The 18,013-nt window shown below is 41.6% G+C and overlaps 1 protein-coding gene and 1 long non-coding RNA gene across 3 annotated transcripts in view; both read right to left on the bottom strand.

The window, feature by feature from the left end:
* TNS3 (tensin 3) overlaps nt 1-18,013 on the bottom strand; it is a 255,871-nt gene that overhangs the window by 225,960 nt on the left and 11,898 nt on the right.
* LOC121066340 lies at nt 6,727-16,960 on the bottom strand. 2 transcript variants are annotated; one of them, XR_005817688.1, is made up of 3 exons: nt 15,914-16,960; nt 10,919-10,997; nt 6,727-10,842 (listed from the first exon to the last, which is right to left on the bottom strand). It is a non-coding gene; the product is annotated as an uncharacterized LOC121066340 (long non-coding RNA). The 2 variants fall into 2 exon arrangements; XR_005817687.1 differs by lacking the exon at nt 15,914-16,960 and adding an exon at nt 15,548-15,585.

The raw sequence follows: 18,013 nt of genomic DNA, 5'->3' as shown, positions 1-18,013 counted from the left end.
GGTTGATTTCCTTGAATCAAGCAAGAAAGCAAGCTTTCTCCAAGTGTGTGAATATGCAGCTCACCTTCCAGTCATGGTCCACTAGTATCAGTTATCAAGTGTCAGTGAAGCCATAGAATTCCTTGTGGATGAGTAACCACAAGTTTATATGCCCGTTTAGACCCTTTGTGGACTGCAGGTTAGCTACCACTGATTTCAAGAATATATAGCCAGAGGACTGGCTTTTCCTTAGCTTTTCAGACATTACTTTGAAAATAAGATTCTTTAGATAAGGGTAGATAGAGCCACACTCTTTAAATATGATTAAAAGGAAATTAATTTCACCAGGCATTTCCTTTTAAGTATCCCTTCTTAAGCATAGTATGCTGTCTCTGTAATACATAAAACCAATAGCAGTGGCCTAAGGAGCCTACATCTTTGTCCAATGACCCCACTATTGTCTGGCTCCTTTTTACAAGCCTACATACTATTTCCAATTTAAGAAAGTTGCCTTAGCTTCCACTAAAATGTCAGCTGTACAAATGCATTCAGGATTTGAACAGCTCATCTACCATTCACTTAGATTGTAGGGCTAGTAGTTACTCTTCTCAGGGAAGAATCATCTTCTCTGATGTCTGCTTTCTAATTCAATGGCATGATTCAAAGAGGAGCTCCTAAAGAGTAGAACCTGACCTGTAAACGTACATTATGAAAGGGAGATCCAACACGACCAACTTTTCTGTAAAAATATCTTCCTGTGAGTTGACAGATGTCTGCCTCCAGGACGCAGGCACCAAATCCTGTTTGAAACACCTATATCCTTTCCCCTTTACTTCACACTCCAATGTTTATAAATAATAAAAATAGCCCTTTCCTCCCCACTTTTAATCAGATGGGGAGAGGGGGAGATGCCAATTTCAATTTTGGGAAGGGCATACATTGTCCAGTGGCTTCAGGAGAGTTGCAGTTACATAAATGAAGCCACAATGAATTAAGAAAAAACTCTTCCAATAGCTATAACAGAATGAACAGAAAAACAGCATCACTATGTGTGAACAAGAGACACAAGCAAGTCTTTGTGTCTTTCCAAGACTTCCATTCAACTCTGCAAGACAAACAAAAACTCCTGGAGTAGAATGAGAAGGATGAAAAGTTTTGGCATAGCAGCAACTAGAAAACACAAGGGATCAAAATACCTACTTGTGCAATACCAAATCTCAGCATAGTACCTGCCAAGAAAAATTTAGGATAGAAGACAAAAAATTATTTCATAGAAATCTTTATCATAGGGATCAAGAATGTTTTCAAAGTTTAACTACGTTTTTGGTACTCATATTGTCCTATTGTTGTACTCAGCGAGGGTCAAAACAAAACAACTTAAAATTCAGCATTCCCAGCAGAAGGTTCTGAAAAGTTGCCTTCTGTCTACCTGTAAGTTTATGACACTGTAACACAACAGAGACAGCGATACTATTCATAGTAAGTGGCAGGAAGCACTGGCATGAGCTGTTTCTAGATCCATTGATGAAGCCCTTAACTTATTGGGCAGAGCTTGTGCTACCACTCATTTGTGCTACCTAGCACTTTCAATCCACTTATGCTAACATGGCTTCCTCTCACTGATTTGGTTTACACCATCCTGAAGAGGCTCCTTTGCCAGTACAGACATCTCACCTATTTAAACATCATCCACACACAGAGAACTACTCTTATACTACATGGAACCATAGAATCATTCAGGTTGGAAAAGACCACTAAGATCATCTAGTCCAACCTTTAACCTAGTACTAAAGTCCACCACTAAACCATACTACCAAGTTCTAAATTTACATGTTTCTTGAAGACCTCCAGGGACGGTGACTCAGCTACTTCCCTGGGCAGCCTATTCCAATACTTCACAACCCTTTCAGTAAAGAAATTTCTCCTAATATCCAATATATCTTCTAGTGCAACTTGAGGCCATTGATACTCATTTTATCACTTGGTGCTTGGGAGAAGAGATTGATTCCTACCTTGCTATATAGCCTCCTTTAAGGTAATTGTAGAGTGTGATAAGGTCTTCCCTGAACCTTCTCTTCTCCAAGCTTAACAACCCCAGCTCCCTCAGCAGTTTCTCGTAAGACTTGTGTTCTAGGCTCTTCACCAGCTTCATTGCCCTTCTTTGGACACACTCCAGCACCTCAATGTCCTTCTTGTAGTGATGGGCCCAAAACTGAACACACTATTCAAGCTGCAGCCTCACCAGAGCCGAGTACAGGGGGACAATCACTTCCCTAGTCCTGCTGGCCACATTATTTCTGATCCAAGCCTGGATGCTGTTGGCCTTCTTGGCCACCCGAGCACACTACTGACATATTCAGTTATAGACCAATACCACGAGGTCCTTTTCCTCCAGGTAGCCTTCCAGCCACTCTTCCCCCAGCCTGTAGCGTTGCATGGGGTTGTTGTGCCCCAGGTGCAGGGCCTGGCACTTAGATTTGTTGAACCTCATAGAGTTGGCCTCATCAGTCCAGCCTATCCAGATCCCACTGCAGAGCCCTCCTACTCTTGAGCAGATCACCACTCACTCCTAACTTGGTGTTGTTTACAAACTTACTGAGGGTGCACTTGACCTTCTCACCAAGATCACTGATAAGGATGTTGAAGAGAACTGGCCCCAGTACTGAGCCCTGGGGTCACCACTTGTGTCTGGCCTCCAGATGGATTTAACTCCATTCACCATGATTCTTTGGGCCCAGTTACCCAGCCAGTTTTTAGTCCAACAAAGCGTACACCTCTCCAAGCCTTGAGCAGCCAGCTTCTTCAGGACAAGGCTGCGGGAAACGGTGTCAAAAGCCTTTCTGAGTATAGGTAGACCACATCTACAACCTTTCCCTCATCCACTGAGCAGCTCACCCTGTCTTACAAGGAGATCAACTTTCTCAAGCAGGACTTGCCTTTCATAAGCCCATGATGACTAGGCCTGATCACCTGGTTGTTTAGTAAGTGCTGTGTGATGGTACGCAGGATAATCTGCTCCATGAGCTGCCCCCACACCAAGGTCAGACTGACAGGCCTATAGTTTCCTGGATCCTCCTTCCAGCCCTTCTTGTAGATGGGTGTCACATTTGCTAGCTGCTAGTCGACTGGGACCTCCGCTGATAGCCAGGACTGCTGATAAATGATGGAAAGCATCTTGCTGAGCATTTCCGCCAGCTCCCTCAGTACCCTCGGGTGGATCCTGTCTGGCTCCATAGTCTTGCACACATCTAAGTGGAGTAGTAGGTCGCTAACCATTTCCTCATGGATTCTGCTCCCCGTCCCTATCTACCAGCTCAGGGGACTGCATACCCAGAGAACAACTGGTCTTGCTGCTAAAGACTGAGGCAAGGAAGGCATTAAGTACCTCAGCCTCTTCCTCATCTCTTGTCACTATGTTCTCCCCACATCCAATAAAGGATAGAGATTCTCCTTAGTCTTCCTTTTCTTGTTCATGTATTTATAAAAATATTTTTATCGTCTTTAACAGCATTAGCCAGATTAAGCTCAAGCTGGGCTTTGGCCCTTCTAATTTTCTCCCTGCACAGCCTCCCAACGTCTTTGTAGTACTCCTGAGTAGCCCACCCCTTCTTTCAAAGGTCATAAGCCCTATTTTTTTTCCTGAGCTCTAGCCACAGCTCTCTGTTCAGACAGGATGGTCTTCTTCCACACTGGTTCATCTTTTAGCATGTGGGGATGGCCTGCTCCTGTGACTTTCAGATTTCCTTCTTGAAGACTGTCCAGCCTTCCTGGACTCCTTTACCCTTCAGGACTGCCTCCCAAGGGACTCCACCAACCAGTCCCCTTAACAGGCCAACATCTGCCCTCCAGAAGTCCAGGGTGGCAGTTCTGCTAACCTCCCTCCTTACTTTTCCAAGAATCAAAAACTCTTATTAATTTGTGATCACCGTGTGCGAGACAGACTCCAACCTTCACATCAAGCAGAAATCCATCTCTATTTGAGAGCAAAAGGCCCAGCGGGGCACAGTCCCTAGTAGGCTCACACACCAGCTGTCAGGAGGTTATCTTTCACACACTTTAGAAACCTCCTAAACTGTTTCCTCTCTGCTGTGGTCTATTTCCAGCAGATATCTGGTAAGTTGAAGCCCCCCATGAGAACAAGGGCTAGCAACTGCAAGGCTTCTCCCACTTGTTTGTAGAATATTTCATCTGCCTCTTCATCCTGGTTAGGCAGTCTATAACAGACGCCCACCATGACATCTGCCTCATTGGCCTTTCCCCTGGTTCTTACCCATAAACTCTCAACCCTGTCATCACCACTGTTCAGCTCTAGACAATGAAAACACTCCCTAGCGTACAGGGCTACCCCACTGCCTCTCCTTCCTAGCCTATCCCTTCTGAGGAGTTTGTAGCCATTCATTGCAGTGATCTAATTGTGAAAGCAATGTTCCTGTGATGACAAGTATGTCATAGTTTTACTGCTGTACAATGGCTTTCCACCTCCTTCTGGTTGTTGCCCACACTGCGTGCATTGGTGTAGATGCAGTTCGGTTGGGCTAGTGATCCCATCATCTTTTTCCAGTAAGATGCCCTAATTCCTGCATGACCATTCCCAGTCATTTTTGTCATTTCTAACCCGCCAATGTTCCTTGTGCCTTTGGTGCCACATGGCTCTCCATCCCCTACCTCAACAGGGGCAGCAGACCAATGGACCTTGCTAACACATCATCCCTTAACAATTGTTCTACTACCCGCCGGCTTGTCTCTGTCCAGCCTGATTTTATCCCTTTCCCCCTTCAAATCTAGGTTAAAGCCCTATTAACGAGTACTGCTAACTTCTGAGCAAAGACCCTTTTCCCCCTTAGAGACAGGTGAACCCCATCCATTGCCAGCAAGCCTGGTGTCTTGTAAAATGACCCATGATCAAAAAAAACAGTCCTGCTCATGACACGAGGCTTGGAGCCAGATATTGATTTGCTGGCTCTCCCTGTTCTTCGCCTCACCAATCTCTGCAACTGGAGGTATTGAGAAAAACACCACCTGTGCTCCTGACCCCTTAACTAGTTGTACCAAGGCCCTGAAGTCTCTTTTGATTGCTCTCGGACTTCATCTTGAAGCTTCATCATTGCCTACCTGAAAAATCAGTAACAGGTAATTGTCCAAGGGATAAACCAGGGCAGGAAGCTTTCTATTCACGTCTCAAATCTGGGCCCCATAGAGGCAGCAGTGGGAAGAATCCAGAAGCTGCCCCATGTTAGATAAAAGCTAGTATCAGCCGGCTCCAAAGGGGCCTGACGCTCTCCAGAGCTGAGCCAATAAGCGATGCTGTTTGCACCTCTGTGAGAGCATATTTAAGAAAGGGGAAAGAAAAAAAAAAAAAAACTACTACACAACAGCAGCTGGGAGAGTGAGGAATGAGAAACCTCAGTGAGAGGAGTGAGAATGAGAAGCCTGGAGGAGGCTGCGGCCCATGGAGAGCCCCCGCCGGAGCAGGCCCCGGGCCGGAGCTGCAGCCGTGGAGAGGAGCCCACGCAGGAGCAGGGAGTCTGGGGGGAGCTGCCGCCCGTGGGGGACCCGTGCTGGAGCAGTTTGCTCCTGGGGGATGGATGGACCCCGTGGTACGGAGCCGTGTGGGAGCAGTTCTTGAAGAGCTGCTGCCTGTGGGCAGCCCACACAGGCTCAGTTCGGGAAGGACGGCATCCCGTGGGAGGGACCCCACGTGGAGCAGGGGCAGAGTCTGATGGTGATGGAGCGGCAGAGAAGTGCTATAGACTGCCCGCAACCCCCATTCCCCTGCACCGCTCGGGAGGAGGAGGTGCAAGAGGATGGATGGGGGGAAGGTGGTTTTGCTGGCCTAAGAGTAGGGCACACTGTGCAGCCTGACAGCTGGGGGCAGCGTGTTCGCCCCGGAGCTCTGGCTGGGAGGCTGCGATGCTTGTGGAGGGTGCCGAGCTCCGAGAAGCCATGGCTGGATACCACGGCTCCCGATCAAGATGCCCAAGCTTCTGGGCTCTCCCGGCCCGAACTGCTGCGCCGGGTCCCCTTGGCTCGTCCTGGTCTCCCCATGTTCCGAGGGGCCGCCCCTGTACGAGGGGGCGGGAGGGGGCCGCTCCCGGTTCCGCCCAGCCCCGTCAGCCGCTCTCGCGAGGGCGGCCGGAGCCTGGCGGCCGCCTCGGCCCCGGAAAGCCTGCGCGACGCCTCGGAGAGAAAGCGGGGGGCTTCTGTCTGCTCTGAGGCGTTGTCAGCAGTGTCCCAGCAGTTCAGAAAGGGGGGTGTCTCTTAAAAGAACTCCCAACTTTACAAAAGCAGAATTTGTGCAGAATAGCTCGCGTACATCAAATTTAAACTGACTGATCTTCTTGCTCCCTCCTTATCCCACCACTGAAATAAACTAGGTAGTTTTTGTTTCTTCGCAATGGAGAAGAGAGCTAAGCCTAGAATAAGGGAAGTTAGCTCATACTCAAATCTCTCGTTCAGGAGGGGAATTTCTGTTTCAAGCTCTATGAAGCCTATGCTTATTTTGGAGCCTATGCTCATTCCTCTGCCTGCTGCAGTAGCAGACAGATGTACAGTGGTTGAATAACAAGACAGACTTTTGTGACCGTTCTTTCCAAGGCCTTCCCGCTTATTTTGTAACACTCATTGCTGTGATTCTCATGTGGAGAAGTTTTAGAAAATGAAACTTGGTGAACTTCTAAGACTCAGTTTTAAATAGTCCCCATAAAACGAAACAATACAAGCAAATCGAAACACACCAGACAGAGACTGTATTTTGAAATCACACTGCTGAGTTTATGACTTCAGAGACCATCTGAAGCTAAGTTATCAGGCTGACATAATGCATGCTAGGAGTAAGTTACAATATGAGCAGCAAGCATGTCAAAGATACAGTACACTTAGTGTTTTAACAGCCTTCAAGAGGATTTTTCATCCACATTCCAGTAACTTATGTGAGTGAACATAACCAGGAAAGTAAAGCACTTTGGCCTATTAGAGGAGGGTCTTTTACCATTGGCTCAGCAACCAGGCAACCACTGACCTTTTAACAATTCATTCATATTTCTGCCTCGGGATAAATTGTGTGTATACACACGCATACTTGTACCATTTAACCAGATAACACTAAAGTTGTTCCCCAAAGGAAACAAGATAAAAACACTTCATTGTTTGCAAATGTGGCCACAGAAACCTCAAGTGTGCACATCATACAGTCTTAACTCTTGTGCCCTGCAGAACTTTATTAAATATTGCTCTGTAATTTATAGGTATAGAAAAGGAAGGGAGATCTCATGTTCAGCACTTTGTAATGGCGTACCTGAAAATAAACTTAAGAAGGAGAATGCTCTTGTTCTAAGGAAAGTTACTTTCTTTTCCTTGGATAGGATCCCAGGGTAAGGTTTAATCAGCAGTACAAATGCTAGTATCCTAGCACTATTATGCTCAGGTACTTCCAACAGCAGAGACTGATGAATAGAGGTTAATTCTACCATCACAGACCCAGCCTATTCAACCTTGTTTGGCCGTTCTGATGAAATTTCAGCATTCTGATGAAATTGCGGAAATTGCTAAATAAGCACAGTTTCAGTTGTGTTTTCAGTAATCACTGAACAACTGTCTTCTCCCTGATGGATAGACAGGACAAATGCCACCTACCTCAAAAGGCGAATCGTTCACTGTCTCTAATAATTAGCTAGAACAGTTAAAATAGAGTAAAATTACTTGAAGTTTTATGGTAAAATAAAGATTCCAACAGTACTTTTGCCTGTTGCCTGTGTGACCTTTATCAAATGTTTAACAATATGAGAGAGTTAATTATGAAAAAAAAGATACACGTGTTTAATTTATATGTATTCCTTTTTAAAAAAAAATACCTCTCATTGGCATCTGAATTGCTAAAAACTGAGGTTTTTAAACATGTCTATGACAGAGCATCCTCATGCAAGTTTGGCAGACTTTTCTGGCTCAGCTTTGGCTGTTCATTTATTCCAGAAGCCATCTAGCTTACTGTAAAACATGTGCTTGAGTAATGCTTGTGAAAAGCTGTAATTTCACAGCAAACTGTAGTGTGAGAGGTGGCACATACTGAACATTTAACTGCAAGAAAGCATGCTATGTTAGTCTTACAAAACGCATTTGTCTTTTCCTTTTATTTTTAGCTTGGTTTCCTAACTATTACTTGTGAGTACAGAAATCTACGTGCTTTAGATCTCTGTCTTTAGTTTCTTCCCTAGCTGTTTTTTTAATTTGGTAACTTCAATCCTGGCCAAAGTATAAGAAGGCCTTTTGATAGTTCCTTCAAGTTTCCTGCAAACAGGAGTTAGCTGGAAGATGAAAACTATATATGCGTCCATCAAAAGAACACAATCATGAGAGCACGTCCTTATTTATCAAAAAATCCATTCAGGAGACTGACCCCAAGACTAAAGCACAGGAAAACAGTTTTGATAAATTTTGCTGCTTATAGAATTTGCTGCTTGTTTTAAATGCACTTGCTATTTATCTTTCCTCCTTTTGTAAACCAAAGGGCATTCAATTTAAATGCCACCCCACTGCAGTAAAGAAACACAAGTTTCAGCATCTGAAGCACAAAAGAGAAAAAAATGTTTGCCAGAGCTGGATTCAAACTTAGTATTGTCCTTAGGTGGTAAAAGGGATGCATATTAACAGCACAGTTTTGCCTTTCATAGACCTGGTGAAAATTTGGCCTATCCCCCTTCCTCCTGTCAGTTGCCCTGCAATGTACCATGGCACAACTCAGTTAATCACCCTATTCCTGGTCAACAGAGGTTTCTCCCTACCCGTTCTGCCTCTCTCTCCCTCAGGGTCAGAATGGCACAGCTAGAAGTTGGGTGAAAACCTGGGAGAGTATGTTTAAGACAGCTGAATTCCTCTGATTGATCTCTGTGCGAATAAAAATTATTACAGTTTCTTTTTCTTCATGTTCTAAGCAGAAGTAAGCATTAAATAGTATACTTTGAATGAAATCTGCGCTGCCTATGTTTGTGTGTTGCATTGACCAAGACTGGCAAATTACAAGCACACCTGAGGAAAGAGAAGCTTTTCTGCCTCTCATTCAGTTCCTCTGGATTATAAAGATACTATGACATTTGAGACGAGAGTCATTTTGTCAGTGCTGAACATGCCATCTCTAATGTTTTGCTGCTCCTTTTCTAGTGCCAAGGGAATTGAGGACTTGTATTTTGAATACAAAATATATAACATTCAATACTATTTTCAATGTTGATGAATTGAGGACTGTGTGTCTCCAGACTCACAGAAAGCTACAGTGAACCACAGCAGAAATGTACAGAAACCAGCAGATAGAGACTCACTTGTTTACGGTTAAGTATGGCCTTGGAGCCCAAGGTAGGAAATGAGAAGGGCCCCGAGATTAACGGCAGTGTGCAACAGCTTCTTCAGACTGCAGAACACATGTTTCAAAAATGTCACACATTTACTGTACAACAGAGTCAGCTTGACTGCTGACACAATTTACTTTGTGGAGATAGTTTGCTTACAAGTTAAAAATCAGCAGTAAATCAAGCTGAAATGAGTAATAAAGCAGGAATAACGCTGAAGATCTCTATGCTTGCAAGTCATTCAGAGTCAATTCCCCCGATACAAGTCTTTCAGCAGTGCTGCAATAGAGCTTGAAATGTCTGCAAGTGTGATTGAAATTAAAGTCAGGTTCTTCAACACATGGCACTTGATCAAGGGTGACCTCCATCACCAGTGTAGCCAGCTTTGATTGCACATGAAGAAAACATTTGGTAAAAACAAAAGGAGGATATATTAACTGCTACAGTTACCACAAATGTTTCTGTTCCTGGAAGCAATTTTTTAATTTTTTTTAATTTTTTTATAAAATTGCTGTTCAGGTTGCGGTTTGGTAGATCCTAGACTTTCTCCTTTTAAGTATTCGTTTTTAGCAGAAAAACTGGCAAGTTAAATACGTTCCTCTAGTAACAAACATCCTTAATATAGCTACAGGGCACAGAGGAGCTATTTACAAGCCTAAAGAAAATATATTTGCATTTTTTGTAGTGATGTATTGGGTTTGGGTATTATGTGCCTTTGGTTTCTATTGCACAGGCATCCCTAATATAGTCATGTCCTGATTTACATAACCATTATCTTAAATAGAGGTGGTTTCTATAGGATTGTGTTATGGTTTTATTCTTTTGTTTTCATTACACTAAGTAATACAACACACAGTCATCCTGAAAAATAAGGATAAAATGAATGCAAAAGGATACACAGGGAAATAAGAGGCAGTGATGTTTAGTTAGGGAAAGTTAAATGGATTGAATAATAGTGAAAGGAGACCAAATAGTAAACATTTCATGGTAACAACTATGAAACCATGTAAGCATATAAATATAGCTTTAAAAGAAATCTGGCTTAATTAGTCCTATAATAAAGAGCAGATAGCATTTTGATATACTTTTAAAATGCACGCTTCCTCTTAAAACTTCAAAATATTTCCCAGAAATGACTCGGTACTTGGGAAAATGTCTATGAACCAGAAAGGATGGTAGTGCCCTCCAGTGGCGAAAGCAACTGTTGGTCTTACACTTCACAGCCAGGGAAGGTAGGTACCATTATCGTTGAACTTTTCAGTCTCTCCTCTTTCAGTCTCCATTATAACAGTGGATGATACTAAGATGAGTACACTAAGTACACTAGCAATACAAAAAACATCTATTCACTTCTAAATGCATACATTGGTCGGGGCCTCTAATAATGATTGTCAGCTTTTTATTGTCTCCAGGATCAGGTCAGAGCATTTGCACCTAACAGATTCTTCAGGTGATGTTCCTCAGAGCAACAAAACCCACTGCCACAGCTTTAGTCAGCATGAGGGTCAGCATTTAAGTCAGCTGGCTGTACAGACAGGACACAGGGAACAGGGGTTACAAAAGCACACTTCAGAAGTGTTCACAGAAATGGTTACACAAACCTTCAATATGGAGGATCCAGCACATATGCACAAATTTCACATTTTTCAGACTTCATAATAAAAATCTCAGAACACAGGCCTGGAATCATAAAGAAAACATAGAAAAGACTTTTTTAGCTAGTGTGTTTCAGAATTTCTGCTAGGATGTACTGTGCATCTGCAACTGCACATTTAATTTTTGCAGTTCAGTTTTCAGAGATAGAAGGGAATACCAAATATGTAGTCCTAAGGCCATATACTGCAGTAAGTATTCTTATTTCCTATGTAAAATTTTATTTGTGTACTTAACCCTTTAATTTTCCACTGAAATATACTATATATTTCTACTTTCTTTCGTGTTTTATTTTTTCAAATTTACATAACAACCACATTGCTGTTCTGCTTTAGCTCAGCCAAGGCAAACATCACCATATACTTTTGGCTTTCCAAGTAAGAATGTACACAGAGTCAGTTGAACCTAGATCCTGTAGTGGTCCCAAATGCCCAAGACTACTTACAGCATTTTAGCAAAATTATTTATACTCAAGCATTTTCCTTACCCACAGATCCCTACTCAGAGGCTCAAGAATTTTACAGGGAAATAAAAAGAAAAGTTCCTAATCCTCTATTTTGCAATAACAGGGACTGAGAAACACATGGAATGTTAGAATATCCCAAGTTGGAAGGGACCCACAAGGATCACTGAGTCCAACACCTGACTTCACACGGGACTACCACTAAAAATTAAACCATATATATGACAGCATTGTCCAAATGCTTCCTGAGGAGGCTTGGTGCTGTGACCACTTCCCTGGGAAGCCTGCTCCAGTACCCAACCACCCACTCAAAGAAGAACCTTTTCCTACATTCTGAGCTTCCCCTGATGCAGCTTCATGCCATTCGCTCAGGTCCTACCACTAGTCACCAGAAAGAAATCAGCACCTCCCCCTTTGCTCCCCATCATGAGGAAGCTGTAAAGCATGATGAGGTCAACCCTCAGCTTGCTCTTCTCTGGACAAACCAAGTGACCTCAGCTGCTCCTCGCACATCTTGCCCTCTAGATCTTCCACCATCTTTGCTGCCCTAACACCTGCACTTATGGATACTTTAGTCAGCTAAAAGTTGGCCCTCATATTTGTTCTGTAGTCAGTAGTAGCCAATCCCAACATGGGTTGAATAAAGCCTAGATTCTAAATAGACTAGAGGAATAACTTTTAGATAAATATTAATGTAATCTAATGCATGCATATTACATGAATTTATGCAGCTTGTGGTAGGTTCTTCTTCTTGATTTTTCATCTTTTTCTTCCTCTCCCCTTTATTCAGTGTTATCTTCCGTCCCCCTAATTTCCTCAGCTACTTCTTTTATGTTTCACTTTTTCCACTTTTCTTCGCAGCCCTTGCTTTCATATCCAGCTTCTGGTTGTTCCTGTTCAAGATCTCACCTTTGTTCTCTCCCTTCCCTTTTGAATTTCCACATGCAAATCATTCAATCCTACCTCAGTTTCCTACTGTACCCTCTCTTTATTTCTCTCTCCCAATCACTGAAGTCAAAAGAGTGATCAAGCAGCAGCTTTGTTTCACAAATAGGGTAGGAAGAAAGCAGAGGGAACAGTAGTTCAGTTTCTCCTTCTCTTGGGAGATGAAAAGAGACTCAAGGCTGAGACTACTTGCAAAGCTACCAATCAGTATTTTGACCAGTAAAATATCTTGCTGTACAAACCTCGTAATCCTTCACCAAAGTTCATATAGTTGCAGTTAAAGAATGCAGAATGCATTAGGTTTTTTCTCTAACTCCTAATGCCAAAAGACTGTGAGTAATCATAAAAAAAAAAAAAAAAAATCTGCTTCCTTGGCATCTTTAAGTGTATAAACCATGTTTACATATTTCTGAAATGACAGCAAAATTGCATGTTTCAGGAGTGCACCACGTCACAGGCAGATGAGGAAGTCACAATTAAGATACTCTTCCTGTAGTGACTCAGAAGCTATAGTTTTGACAGCTGAAAAGGAAGGAATAAATTATTTTTTCTCACTAAAAAAAAAAAAAAATCAAATTGCTGCAGAAGGATGTCATTTTAAAGAAAAAAAAGAAACCAAGAATTTATAATAAAAAATTAATTAGAAATTGAATGGGATTTGTTTATTCCTTCTGATTTATGAACACATTGTAGTTCAGTGTCCTTTTTTTTCCCTTTTCTCTTTTCTTAACACAAATTAACCTCTTAAAACTGGAGTAGCCAACAACTGGGTAAAGGGTCCCAGTCTGAGTGAAACTTTTCTCAGGATCTACAGAAACAGTTTCAGAAGATATCTTTTAACTTCCAGTAGCAATTCATTTGTACATCACAACTAGCAATCCCGTAGCAACTATGTGCGCATTGCAGCAGGTGGAGAGAAATACTGAATAGAAGGAAGGCAGCAATGTGACTTGTTTTCCTTTGTTTTTCTCTGACAAAACTGTCATGTCCAGCTGTGAGACCTAATTCAATCAGACTTTCATATTTTTTCCATGCCTATTTCCATGGCGCCTGCCACTGCCACAGGGTTTGCTTGGAGTGGATTATATCACATACCAAATTAGCGTCACAGAATCATTAAGATTGGAAAAGACCTCTAAGATCATCTGGTCCAACCATCCCCCTACTACCAATATCACCCACTAAATTGTGTCGCTAAGCACCATGTCCAACTTTTCCTTAAACACCCCCAGGGATGGTGACCCCACCACCTCCCTGGGCAACCCATTCCAATGCCTGACTACTCTTTCTGAGAAGAAATGTCTCCTCATTTCCAACCTGAACTTCCCCTGGTGCAACCTGAGGCCATTCCCTCTAGTTCTATCACTAGTTATCCGTGAGGAGAGGCCGACCCCCAGCTCCCCACACCTTCCTTTCAGGTAGTTGTATAGAATCATAACGGTTGGAAAAGATCTAAACTTCAGCAACCTAAACCTTTAGCAACACCTTTCAGCACCTTGCTCATGAGCAGCCTTTGATGTGCCTTTATTTGAGCTTACAACCGCACTCATGGTGCCCATAAGGGTCATGAGTCACCCCTTTCGAGACCTCACAGAGGTTCCGGCCCGACAGTGCCAGGCTCATTCTGTCCAGTCCTGGTGGGGTGCAGCTGGCTGATCTGCCTGACCATGGCAAGAAGACAGCAGCAGAGCGGCCAGGGGAGCACTCTCTGCACGGCTGTGCCCTGGCCACAATGCCACCACCACCCCCACCCTGCTCACCCTTCTTGTCCATCAGCCACATGAAGAATCAGGGCACGAAGCCAATGGGCCCCCCACATTAGGCCAAAATGCTTTGTGTTTTTTTTTGAAAATTAAAAAATAAAAAATAAACATTAAAAAGTCTAAGAGGGAACTCACTCTAACACAGTCTTCAGTGGCCCTATACCAAAAGAGTAGGCTATGACCCAAGCAAGGAGGACAGATAAATATTACCTGATATTACAAGTACCAGTCTAGTCTACAGGACACACACATACAAAAAGTTCTGTTTTACCTGGTGGGGTCAGAAGATGGATAGATGTCTTCAAAATAACAATTACAACATTAACATAATAATAACAAACATCAAAAAAAATAATAATCAAAACAATTTTTTAGTCAAAAAGCACTTGGATTTCAAATTCGCTAAGTCCCTAACACCAATACATAGCCTCTGAAGGAGTCAAAATAAGGTTCTCCTGTAGTTTAATTTAAAAATAAGATATAAATACAATATCCTGATGCTGAATTTTGATACTGGAGTCTCTGATTCCTAAGTCTGATATTCAGTATAGACATTATACACCATGCTATTTGGGATATATTCTAGAACACAAATAGATAAACTAAATCTAAGACACATGTAAGGAAGCATATGAGCTCATTGAAAAGGTCTTCCCTCACCATGAAGTGATAATCCCCTTTTGTCTCTACCAAAATCTACAATCACTACTGCTACATTAGTCAGCCAACCTCTGCCTTTTTTTCATGAAAAAGGACAGAAATAACACAGAAAAATGACACAATATAAGGCTAAATCAGGCCCCTATAATAAGTCCACTACTCCTTCATTGTTCTCTGTACAGAATCCTTGAACCATCAGTTTTAATTTATTTAGGAAAGCAAAAACATGACTCAGGAAAAAAAAAAAGCCAATAACCCACATTATGCACAAAGCAATAACACTTTACTGCCCCTCCTTTCCTAAGTAATTTCATTTCTATAGACATTAAAAACTTATCTTCAATGGAAGTATGACGAGTAGTCACTAGTGTCTTGCTGAACACCATGAACATTTCTGCAGCTCCTACACTCTGTCAGGTCAATATTAAATCTGGAAGAAATAGCTTACAACAGAGCAGGCAAAAGTAATCTGGAAGATGAAAATGGAGAGCCTTTTAAAAGTATCAGAATTATTTACACACTAAATACTTTTTCAGTAAGGATTTTTTTGGTTTGTTTGCTTAAAATGTAGCTTAAAGCAAAAATACTCCCCTTCAAATAAGAAAATGGTGTTAATATTTGGATTAAGTCAGATTTAACTATAAATTCCTCTCCATTCCAGAATCCAATTATCCTCTCAATTAAAAGCACAGTATAAGGGGTGGGGGAAAAAAGACACTTCTGTAATACGATTTCTAAATTTTTACCTTATACACTGGAGGGAGTCAGGTTTCTTAGCATCTAGGAGAATAAGATCCACAGACCAATATGCAGCTTAAAAGATTTGTAAAATGTGCAAGTATTTTCAGAAGGATGCTTTCAATGTACTCTGATTTTCAGAGAGTTTAGGAGCACAATATGAAAGTAATTTGAAGTGTACATTTCCCGGTGACACCAGGAATATTTTTCAGCCTTTTATTTTTTGGATTTCTTGGCAAGACTTCCTCCCTAATCCTAGCTCTCAGTTTCTGTATAACAGCCCAGACTGCCAACAGGATTTTAGAAGAGGAATGCCTTGTGGCAAGTTTTTTCTGACTTATTACAGGAAGAACAAAATGTGCTTCTCCACTCACCATTAGTCAGAAATGGAATTTCAAAGAATTTGCAGGAATCGAGCAGCCAACAGTCCATTCATCTGTGATTTGATACTCATTCAAGTCAGGGTCACAGCTTCATACTAAAAATTCACCAGCTCTAATCTTTCTTCTCCGTAAACATCGACTGAGAACACATACATTTGGGAAGAAGCTCCAGTTCTCATATTTGCCCCGTCAATGTTTGACAGGTTAAGCTGGTTTTAGTTTAAAGTCACATCTGAGATATGAAGGTATTGAAAGCAAGAATTCAGTTAAGCAGCTCTTCAGCTCTAAAAAGTTATGGTCATTATTAATCAAAACAATGAAAATAGCATTGAAATGCAACTGTAGTGCTACTGACAAGAATTATTGCTCCTTATTTATTTCTTGCTTTTATTTTTTCTAATAAAATATAACATATACATTCCTTAATGAACATTTCTACTGCATATAAAAGCAACAGAGAGAATGAATATTATACAGAAATTATTAAATCTATTTCTTAACAACTATCACTTTAAAGTATTTTGTAGCAATAATTTTCTTATTCTGTTTTCTCATTCTCACCATTTTTCAGCAAAAAGTTACAACTGTATTTTTAAATCCTGTGAACTGGTCTTTTACAGCAGACTTCATCTTAGTTGGAATTAAAAGGAGTTTAAAACAATTTAAACTAAAAATACTGTTCTCTGTTGAGTTCCACGTAATTCATTTTCTATCGAAAGCCTTCCAACATTGTTGAGAACAGTTCAGGCTTGGTTCAAGTCTACTAAGCTTTTGAATGATGTTCCAATATTGTTATTCTGATAAACTCAATACAGCTTCAGAACACAAGAAGAACCAAGCAATGGTGGAATCTCAGTCAGAGTTACTTAAAGCACAACTTCTGCCCTTCAAGAAGAGCCTCTGCCTGTCAAGTTGGGGGCCATCCACAGTAAAACCAAGTACTTAGTTCTGGTCAATAAATTCTACATTTTGTGAATATTTAGAATGAATTGCCTTTCAAGATGGATTGCAATTGAGAAATAAGATGAAATAAGCAAAACATCTTTCTGTTTTCAAAACATGATTCTTCCATCTTTCCTTTTATGGATGTTCAGTGCATTCATTGATCCCAGCTGATACTTTAAAAACTTGCTCCTTTTTCTGTGGAGAAAACTGCAAAGTGCCATGGTTCCATGACAAAAGGGCTATCCCATCACACTTTTTAATTTTTTTTTTGTCAGCATTCTTTTTGTCTAGACCATCACATCTTGAAAGTCTTAATGTATGTAAATACATTCCTAAATACAAATTATTTCCAAATTAGGGCTGAGGAAAGAAAAGCCATCGCCATACTGTTCTGACATGATTCCACAACTTTTGCCTTTTGATCACTGTTTTTAAAACACCTTGACTCACAAGTTTTGTTCAGTTTGAGCCAAGAGATTCTCTTCTGCTCCAAGATGTGGACATGCTTGGTGCAACTAAAACTGACCACACATAAATAGGAAATAAGTCCTTGAAAAGCTATGGGTCAAGTGTCTCATGAACAGTTTATGAAATACATTATTTTGTGTCAGAGTAACTGCAAACCTCAATTTCCTCCTATTTAGGCAGGTTACAACCACAGGGCCTCAGGGTAACAGCCACCGGATCAGCCACCAGACTTAGCTCTGCACAGCCTCAGCCCTCCTTTAATTAGCACTGTTACTGGTGTCATGGTGCTGGAAGAGCCAAGCAAGGTGCTATGTTCACTATCCTTATTTTGATGTGCCTATAGATTTTCTTACAGTGTTTATCAAAAGCACTTATGAGCAATGTATCTCTTTAGTCTGCTTAAGCACAAATGCAAGAAATAACAGTTCCAAATGCTTTCAAGAAGAGCTGAAAATACAACCCTTTTTTGAACTGCCCACTAAAATTACAGCTGTATGAAATCCAGGTCAAAATCCCCAGGTTGAACTCTGCACTCACCTTCTTCAGTATCATCTCTCTTTCTCTCTCACCTCCTTCCCAATGCCCCTCCATGTGTAGGTCCTGATGCCACTATACATATACCTTAATAAAGCCCTTGGATCAATGCATTGAAAACCAGGACATGATCAATGAATAAGT

This window comes from Cygnus olor, chromosome 2 (assembly GCF_009769625.2).
Source record: "Cygnus olor isolate bCygOlo1 chromosome 2, bCygOlo1.pri.v2, whole genome shotgun sequence".
Lineage (NCBI taxonomy): Eukaryota > Metazoa > Chordata > Aves > Anseriformes > Anatidae > Cygnus > Cygnus olor.
Note: the sequence above shows the minus strand (reverse complement) of the source record. Positions and strands in the feature narration are given on the sequence as shown.